Genomic DNA, 10,133 nt, shown 5'->3' on the forward strand with positions numbered 1-10,133 from the left:
AGAGTATTTGTAGACAAGGAATTGTGGTTGGGAATATTTCTTCCCTCAGTCCCATGATGACCTGTGCACCTGCCCATAGGATTTTTGCATTTTCAATTTGCAGTAGACAGAGCCGTACCTGAAAGTAATTTGTCTCACGAAGTGTCCAAGTCTCAGGGACACTTTATGTCTTACACATGGTACTGTTTCCTCACTGAACTTAACTTATCTGAAAGTCTTTTTTTTTTTTTTTTTGGTTTTTTATCGGGGCTGGGTTTGAACGGGCCACCTCCAGCATATGGGACCTGCGCCCTACTCCTTGAGCCACAGGCGCCGCCCTTATCTGAAAGTCTTATTAACCTCTGTCATTTGATTTTGGGGCTGAAAAGGCGTAATACTTGGCCATGGGGTCTCAATTCGATGTGCAGTAGAAACTCTGTAAGTTGACCATCCAAGGAACTGCAGCAAACTGGTCAATATAACAGAGGTGGTCAACATAAGGAACTAGGATTACTATACTGATACGTAGATGTAGTGCATGTCCAGTCTATGAAAATTAGGTCAACGTAAGGAGGTGGGCAATGTAGGGAGGTGGTCAACTACAGAGATTCTTCTGTAATTAAAGTTGGGGTTTGAAGCAAGGAAATTATTCTCTTTCACTTGTTTTTTTGTTTCCTAAATGATATTTAAGGAGAGCAAAATGTTTCTGCTTCCTAGTAAGTTAATTAAACGTTTCTGGACAAGATAGGACAGCTTTTCAAAAAGGAATGTATAGGTCAGGCACTGCTGTTCATGGCTATAATCTCAGCACTCCAAGAAAGCCGTGGTGGGAGGATCCCTTGGGCTCAGGAGTTCAAGACCAGCATAAGCAAGAGCAAGAACCTGTCTCTACTAAAAATAGAAAAATTAACTGGACATAATGGTGGGCGCCTATAGTCCCAGCTACTTGGGAGGCTGAGGCAAGAGAATTGCTTGAGCCCATGAGTTTGAGGTTGCTGTGAGCTGTGATGCCATAGCACTCTACTGAGGGTGACAAAGTGAGACTCTGTCTCAAAAAAAAGGAGGATTTGCTGGTATGGCATAAGCTTTGTCTTGCATGGCCTTAGGCCTCTTAATGAGGTACAAAGGACATCTCCAAGAAGGGAAGGGGGCAAAAAGAGGCCTGTGTCTGATCTCCTTTCTTTTAGCCAGAAACTTAGCTTTGGGGTAATTCTAGGTTCCCCTTGACCAAGAGGGGGTCAATTCAGTCAACCAGGAGTGCTTAAGATTTTATTTTAGTTCACAGGTTTTAGAAATGTCCCAGAAAAGTGAGGCAGCTCTTGGCCCTAAGTCATTGCCTTCCACCCATGAAGTACATTTAGCGTATTTCTAATGCATGAATCTCATCACTTTCCATCTCCATAATGTTCACAATCTTCCCCACCTGCAATGTTTTGAGCCTTCCGTAATTCTTCTTTCCTCCCAGCTCCATGACTCTGCTTATGTAAGCTTTATCCCAAGAATTTCATTCTTTTGCCCTCAATGTCCAGGACATGCATTTATGCGATTCAAACCATACTGTCCATTGCATATGGCTTTAGTATTGCTCTTTGACTATTCAAATCTAAGGCCAACTAGATTGCAAAGTCCTTGAAGCAAGGGAGGCCTTATCTTCAACCTGGTTCCACCTTCTGTAGTAATTAACACAGTTCCAAGCCTCAGTTTTCTTATCTGAAAATAGTAATAATAATAAAAATGAATAATAACACCTACTTGTAAGACTATGTTAAATCCATTAGTACATAATTCCTGGATATACTTACTGACCATTCAATAAATTTGAGGGTTTTTTTCTTTTCTTTTTTTTTTTTGAGATGAGGTCTTCATATACCAGGCTAGTCTAGAATGCCTAGGCTCAAGAGATACTCCTCCCATCCCCTCCTATTTTCACTGTTGTTTTTAAGAATTGAATCTTTCCGGTTGATTCCTTACCATTTTTATAACTGGTGATGATACTTAGAATTTGCATGGAATTTGTAATTCCAAAACTTCCATGCTTAGTCTGAGTATAGAAAATTTAGTAAATTATTTAAAATGCAGAGAAAAACGTAAAATTACTACTAATTTTATCTCTCAGAAACAATTTTCTGTATTTTTTCAGTTGAGATCATTATTGTACTTTTTTATATCTTGACTTTTACAAATTAAAAAAGTCCATACTAACTTTATCATTGATGTTTATATGCATTCCATACCATGGCTACATCATAGTTTATTTAACTATACTCAACTTCTGAACAATTGCACTGCTTGTCAGTTTTAGTTATTACATATTATTACAAACATGTAATGTCACATGACCCTTTGTGCTTTCATCTTATCCATTCTATCTTCCTACAAAGGATATGACTTGGGGTAAAATAATCACATCTTGTCATTTTCTATTTCGTGTTCATACTGAAAAGGTTGTCCTTGTGAAAATTACAAAAATAACATGAAAATACCTAATCCTGCAATTTGCTAGTAACAGTTAAAGATCAATCCTGTACATTCTCTTGCTGGGTACCCTGTGGATTGCTGTTTTCACAAGCCATTAAAGAGCCCAGCAGACCAAAAGGAAATGTAAATTTTCTTTGATCTCTAGATCTATGGACTAAATCTGCCTTTTAGAATTTGTTCCTTTAGCCTCAAGTGGTTCCTGAGTGTCCTGAACAATGGCATATGAACATCAGATCTCAAGACTGGAAACAACTGGGAATATGTCTGCTTCAACCTTGTTGGAAGAAAAATGGTCACAGCATGCACATCCACAATACCTGGTGATTTGGCCGTAATTACCTTTTTTGTCCACCCCTTAAATTCAGCTATTCTCTGGACCTCCATTGTGGGCATGCTTTCTTTCTTTGAGATGTTATGCCATCTCCCTCTTCTCTCTCTCTCTCTTTTCCACTCTCTTCCATTCTGTCAAGCCCTTTCTCTTTCTAAGATAAAATCAAGTCTATACTTTTATACCCTAATCTTGCTCTAGAGAAATTTTTTTCTTCTCATGCATGGGGCACCTACTAAGCTTTCCATCCTAACAATATTAAACCAGGAACTTGTTGGGGGGCTTAACGTGTCCCTACATAAACCCTTCTCTCCCTTAACAAACGACACAAATGATCTAGTTAGACCCACCCCCAAAGAAATTCACGCCAAAGGACCTTTACCCCCCAAACCCTCAGGCAAGCTGTGGAATTTGCCCACCCACCCCCTGGTCCCATATAAAAGGGATCTCTAACTGTGCACAGGTGCAGATACCACTTTTGCACTGCCCAGGAGGGTCGCTGTCTCTTTTAATAAACCTGGCCTGAACATCACTGCTCTGGTCTCCTGGCCAGCTGCTTACACCTTTCAGAACTGATATTTACTTAGAGTTATCTGCACAGAACTGAGAACAGGCAGAAAGCACGATGGTGGTTTTTACTTAACGTGAAACTGTTTGGACCCTGCCTCTGTTCTGGGCACTTACTTCCTTTTATATATATATATATATATATTATATATATATATATATATTTTTTTTTTTGGTAGAGACAGAGTCTCACTTTATGGCCCTCGGTAGAGTGCCGTGGCCTCACACAGCTCGCAGCAACCTCCAACTCCTGGGCTTAAGTGATTCTCTTGCCTCAGCCTCCCAAGTAGCTGGGACTACAGGTGCCCGCCACAAAGCCCGGCTATTTTTTGGTTGCAGTTTGGCGGGGGCCGAGTTTGAACCCGCCACCCTCGGTATATGGGGCCCAGCGCCTTACGGACTGAGCCACAGGCACCGCCCTGAACACTTACTTCTTAAAGACCAAAATGAAAATCTTGTACTTTCCCCTAAATATCTAATTATATGGTCTTCTTTAATGAAACACATCTAGCATATTTTATGTGTTGTTGGCTTCACCTGGTTCTACGTTAGCTTAGTTTTTCAGCATTACTTTTTAAATGCAGCAAAAGTCCTGTGTTAAAATGAAATTTTCTTCTTCTTCTATCTAAAATTTACCTCTTAAATTCAAATGACTCTCCAACTTAGAAAAACTGCCTCAAAGTTAAAATTGATTTTCTTTCTATATAGTTTATACTTTTAAAAATTATGATTTTTTTGGTGGTGCTTAAAGCTGAAGCGGCTAGGGCGCCAGCCACATACACCAGAGCTCGCAGGCTCGAATCCGGGCTGGGCCTGCCAAACAATGACAACTACAACCAAAAAATACCCAGGCGTTGTGGCAGGTGCCTACAGTCCCAGCTACTTGGGAGGCCGTGGCAAGAGAATCGTTTAAGCCCAGGAGTTTGAGGTTGCTGTGAGCTGTGACGCCATAACACTTTACCCAAGGCGATAGTTTGAGGCTCTGACTCAAAAAATTAATAAATAAATAATAAAAATTATGATTTTGTTGTTTTTGTTTTTGAGACAGAGTCTCACTCTGTCGCCTGGGTAGAGTGCCTTGGTATCATCATAGCCCACAGCATTCTCAAACTCTTGGGCTCAAGCGATTCTCTTGCTTCAGATTCCCTACTAGCTAGGACTATACGCACCCACCACAATGCTTGCCCAGTTTTTCTATTTTTAGTAGAGACAAGGTCTCACTCTTGCTCAGACTGGTCTCGAACTTCTGAGCTCAAGCAAGCCATCCACCTTGGCCTCTTAGAGTGCTCGGGTTACAGGTGTGAGCCATTACTTCCAGCTCCCTAACATTATGATATTTGTGACATATATCTGTTACCTACCAAATCACTCAGAACTTATGTTTGTTTATTCCATTTTCTCTGTATTTTAGTATATTGCATACTAAGTGATGAAATGATGATAATTCAATAATAATGAGGAAAACAATCAGTAAAACAAATTTTGAGGGGGGTGCATGAAAACTAAGGTATAGGATGCTGAATTTTTTTGTGGTTCAAAGGGAGCAGTTAATAGAGCATGGTCTGATCTGTTTTTACATTGGTATGTTCTATTAGAATTTCTTGTCTACATTTCCATTTATGCTTTTTTTTTGAGGTTTTTAGCCAGGGCCTGGTTTGAACCTGCCACCTCCAGTATATGGGGCCAGAGCCCTACTTCTTTGAGCCACAGGCGCCACCCTCCATTTATGCTTTTTTTTTTTAGAGACAGAGTCTCACTTTATGGGCCTCAGTAGAGTGCCGTGGCATCACACAGCTCACAGCAACCTCCAACTCCTGGGCTTAAGCGATTCTCTTGCCTCAGCCTCCCAAGTAGCTGGGACTACAGGCGCCCGCCACAACGCCCGGCTATTTTTGGTTGCAGTTCAGCCGGGGCCGGGTTTGAACCCGCCACCCTCGTTATATGGGGCCGGCGCCTTACCGACTGAGCCACAGGCGCTGCCCCCATTTATGCTTTTTACTCCCCATTTATCCAACTATTATGAGTATTTTAATACACTAACTGAAAGGGGTTATAATGTCATATACAAATCACCAATTTTCAAAGAACAAGATTTTGAGTAGACAGTAAAAGACATTAACCATAATTTGAACAAAAGATAGATTACACAAACAACCTAATTTTTGTATCCTTTAATTATAATTTATATTTCTTCTCCCCAGGATGTAATGTTTTGGATTTCATCTTAAAATACATCAATTTATACAACATAATGGGATTTTTTTTTCCCTTTTGAAACCTGTTACTAAATTGAGGATTGGCCTTTCAATCAAGGACATCTTAGAATCAATAAAAAGTTAAGAGAAACAAACTGTTAAGATTGGTTATGTTTGAAAAGTAGGGCAAGAGCAAGTAGCTGGGACTATAGGCATCCATCACAACACCCAGCTGTGTAATTCAACTCTTAATTCAGTTGATACTATGCCTTAATTTCTAGTGTTTAAATGGAAATATTTGTTCTTTGCATCAGAACTGTTAGACACCATTCTATACTAAGTGAATATTATTAATATCAATTTTTTCATAGATGCATTATTACATATGGAAAACACTTGAAGAAAATTTAAAGATAGATGCAGTTTGTATTTGACTTGTACAGCATTCATGCATGTAAGCATATGTTATGTGCTGTGAACATTATTCTGAATTTAAGTGATGGGAGCAATCTGAATTTTCTAAATCAATCATTTTTCCAAGTGGTTTTTTAGTTGATAAAATTGTCCAGTTAGTCAAAATACAGTGGTATCTTCATGGTAGAATGAAGTAGAAGTCTTGACTATTATTTGGTGTGACAGAAGACATAGTAGAAATATTTCATATTATTTAATGTGGTAGAAATAAATATGTCTTCACAGATTTCATTGAAAAGTAGAGATTACTTCTGTCTTGAAGATTGTGAATATATTTAAAATATTGTTCACTAAACAATCAGCCTCACTCTTTTTCTTTTTTAAGTTTATTAAGTTTTTTTTTTTTTAATTTTTTTTTTTATTGTTGCAGTTTGGCCGGGGTTGGGTTCGAACTCATCACCCTTAGCATATGGGGCCAACACCCTACTCACTGAGCCACAGGCACCACCCCAGCCTCACTCTTTTAACATGGAGAAATCACTTGTCAGAAGAAAAATAATGCTGCTGGTGTTCTTGCAACTGTATTTTAACCAGAGATCATATATAGTAGATTTTCAGATACTTTCTAAGACTGTGTTTGAACATAATTTGTTTTTATCAATGTAATGACATAATTTTATAACTTTGACACTGATGTGTAATAAATTGACTTTTATCCTGTTCAAAAAAAAAAAGAAGAAAAGTAGGGCAAGAGATTTTCCATTTTCTTCTCTCTTCTGGTCTGTTTTTTCTATGGTGAGCATACATTATTTGTGTCATAAGAAAAAAATGAAAATATAAACACTATTAATATTATTTCACATCTTTCTTTGGTGGGGAGAGGATGACTTAACATCAGTCTCTAACTTATTGATAAATTTTTTTTATTTATTTCATATAATGAAAATATGAAAAATTTCAAAGTCATCATAGGTCCTCGTGTGACCCAGCCTGGCCTCAGGGATCTGAAGTTTGTAGAGAATTCTGGAAGCAGAAACAGAACAATGAAATCTCAGAGCATGAAATGTGCTGAAAGGTAGGCAAAATGGTGAGTGGGCAGCCAGGGAAACCTTGTGTGGGAAAATGGGCAATTTTCCATGGAAGTTATATATTAAAGTAGTTTTTCAATATTAGAAAAGCCTAAAAAATGTAACCATTTGAGTGGATTAGTCAGCTAATCCACTTTTGTGCTAAAAAACTTTTGTACAGTGGGATGGATCTCAAAATGTAATAGACTTTACCACACCACATCTTGGATACTCCAAATATCCCACGTCAATCATTATACACTCTACATGTATAACACTAACATGTACCCCCTCAATATGTAAAATATTATGCATCAATTGTTATGGACAGAGAACAGGGTGAGAGAAGGAAAAGTAAAACATAAAATAGAAATAAGAATAATAATAATAAAGGAGAACAAACCGGCAGTTCCTGATAGATAGGAAACTGCCTAATTCCAAGATGTTTTGGTATAGCTTAAAGAGCTCTTATTGGACAACAGGACCCCAAGATCATATGAGCTAGGTGTCAGAAAACAGGTGCACCTGTGGTTTACGACCACAGCAAGCACGCGCAGACCTGAGTAGGGGACCCTAAAGTTGACCTTTTGAATGTCATGTCCTTTGTTGTAATATCATTTACATTTGCCACCATCCTTGCATATAATTAAAAATGGAATTGTGGAAACTATTATAGGACAGAAGTTTTATAACATAGCTAATGCATAATTACAAGTTAAGAAATGCATAAACATTAGAAGTAGGCGGAACAAAGCTAAGGATTAGGGAACCCATACAAGGGGGAAAGTTTGTAAAGGGGTCCTCTCACTCTTGATGGAGAAGGAGACCAATTCCCCTCTTTGGAATGTGCTTTTTGCTTAAAAAGAAATAAAAACTGTGCTGTTAGCTCGCACTTGCTTGCTTTGTGGTTTTGTGCTGGTTGAGTCAAAGAGCTTTCAGTTTCTGGGAATCACTTGCTACTGGTGCCCAGGGAAAGCCCAAACAAACCAGGGCTGGGGTCTTTGTAGCCACTTGACATCAATACAATAAAAAAAGTCTAGCAATAAAACAAAATTCAAAGAGTATTCCTCAAGGAACAAATAAAACGATAGTAAACCGTCATGCAGCAAATACAAGCTAAAGTAGCATTAGCTTATAACAGAGGTGTAGTAATACTATCTTTAAACCTCAGAATTATTTTTCTTAAAAACTGGCCTGGCAAGTTTCTTTTTTCTTTGTAGGTTCGACTAGATAAAGTGCCTTGCATGGAATCGGGCTATAGGATGTTCATATACTGTGTGTGGTAACTGTTGTTATATATGCGCCATTCTATCAATATTGAGATCAGTACACAATTGGCCAGAGCATTACTCAGGACTGTGGGTCTTGGCAGATATCTTGCCCTGGAAATTAGAAAAATATTCATGCATTTCCTTTTTAAAGCATGCAACAGCACTCTGGACTTTCAAACCATCAGCGTAACAAGTCATCTTGTATAAACATACTTTCCCAGAGTAATCAGACTCATCAGTAATTTGCCTTTTCACCCCAGGCCATCCGGAAATTCTGTCACAGAGAAAAAGCCCAAGTGCACTGTGGTTTTTCTCTTTCCAATGTTTATTTTATAATTTTTCATCTTCTTTTCTTTCTCCTTTAAAAACAGTTTTCCAGGGTTCCAAACTGCTTCCCGCTGACAGAGGGTAAAATGAACAAGGGTTGCCCGTGTTCTCTCTGTTCAGGCAGCTCTAGGCAGGGCTGGTTTGTTCTCTGAGCTGTGCCTCAGTGTGAGCCAGCTGCCAGGCTGCTGCAGGGACAGCGAGCTCACAGTGCCCCCAAGCTCCCTCCCAGCATGGGGACATTCCCTCTGCTCAGAGTGCAAAGCCTACTCAGCTGGTGCCTAGGCCTGGCTGCAGACACAGGCTGGCAAGGATGGGAGGGAGAGAGAAGGAACAAACCGTCAGCTCTTACCTGCAGTGTCAGGGCCCTGTCTTCTGCCTCCCCGCCAGACCAGCAGGGACAGTGCAGGCAGACTGCCTGGTCGATGGCCCCAAGTGTGTAGCTGCCGGCCAGCTGCGCTGCTCTCGCCTGTGGAGCTATAAATAAGGCATGCCCGGAGCACCAGCCAGGCCTGGGAGATAAGAACCCAGCCCTGGTCCTCACGCCTTTTAAGGTCTCCAAATTAAAGGAGCCTCAGTTCCCAGATGGGAAGGGGCTGTTGCGTCCCTATTTGCCCTGCTTGCTTCAAGGACACACCAGGCCTTACACATTCCAGCCATCCAAATAGCTGCTGAAGTGGTCAGGCCACCAGCCCCAGGAAGGGACCTTGCTTTGTCAAACAGGCAGCAGAGGCTCCCAGCAGGCTGTGGGCAACACCACTCTGCTCCAGGGTAGCAGCATCAGAGGCACATGAGTGGGAGGACACTTTCCCTAGGCCACATGGTGCCTCTGTGGTCCGGGAAAGGAACACCCAACATGTGGATTTGTAGCACTGCCTCTTGGAAAAAGCTCACTGACCGTCTCTCCTGGCTTAGCAGGGCATTTGCCTGGGTGAAGGGATTCTAGAGAAGACCAATGGATCCGCTTAATAAAAGCCGGGCGTGTGTGAAACCATGGAGTGCAAAGCATTTCCAGAAAGCCCTCTCCCTCCCTGTCCTCCTCACTTATGCATGAGCTTAAGGATTTTTCTGAGCAGCAAATCATTAAAACAGTGATATCTCACCCAAACCTTTTTTCAAAGTATATGCTGGAAGAGGAAAGAGAAACCCAACTTGGGGGAGTAATAGCTCCTGATTTACCCTTACATTTGTCATTTCTGGGTATGCTGAGAAGACATCTGACCCACAGCTGGGGGTCAGCCTCTTCCGAGGACTATTCAACAACAGCTGTCTGTGTTGTCAAAGCAATTTGACAATTGCAATTGCAATTTGACCACAGCAATTTCAGGCCTAAAAATTTATCCCAAAGAAAGAATCATGGATACCAGCAGAGATAGAGCTACAAGGACATTTTTTGCAGCTCTTTTTTTTTTTTTAAATGAGAAAAAGTTGGAAACTAACTAATTGGCTAATAAGATGGAACCAGTTAAACAAGAAATAATATATAAGAAAGCAAAACACTCAGCAGCCT

The 10,133-nt window shown here is 40.3% G+C and overlaps 1 protein-coding gene across 1 annotated transcript in view; it reads right to left on the minus strand.

The window, feature by feature from the left end:
- Positions 1–9,304, minus strand: part of FHL2 (four and a half LIM domains 2) — a 79,008-nt gene extending 69,704 nt beyond the window's left edge. The window contains exon 1 of the mRNA XM_053589026.1: positions 8,976–9,304. The gene's annotated coding sequence lies outside the window, so the exon portion shown is untranslated. The remainder of the gene's footprint in view (positions 1–8,975) is intronic.
- Positions 9,305–10,133: the final 829 nt, after the last annotated feature.

The sequence above is a fragment of the Nycticebus coucang genome, chromosome 4 (genome assembly GCF_027406575.1).
Source record: "Nycticebus coucang isolate mNycCou1 chromosome 4, mNycCou1.pri, whole genome shotgun sequence".
Taxonomy (NCBI): domain Eukaryota; kingdom Metazoa; phylum Chordata; class Mammalia; order Primates; family Lorisidae; genus Nycticebus; species Nycticebus coucang.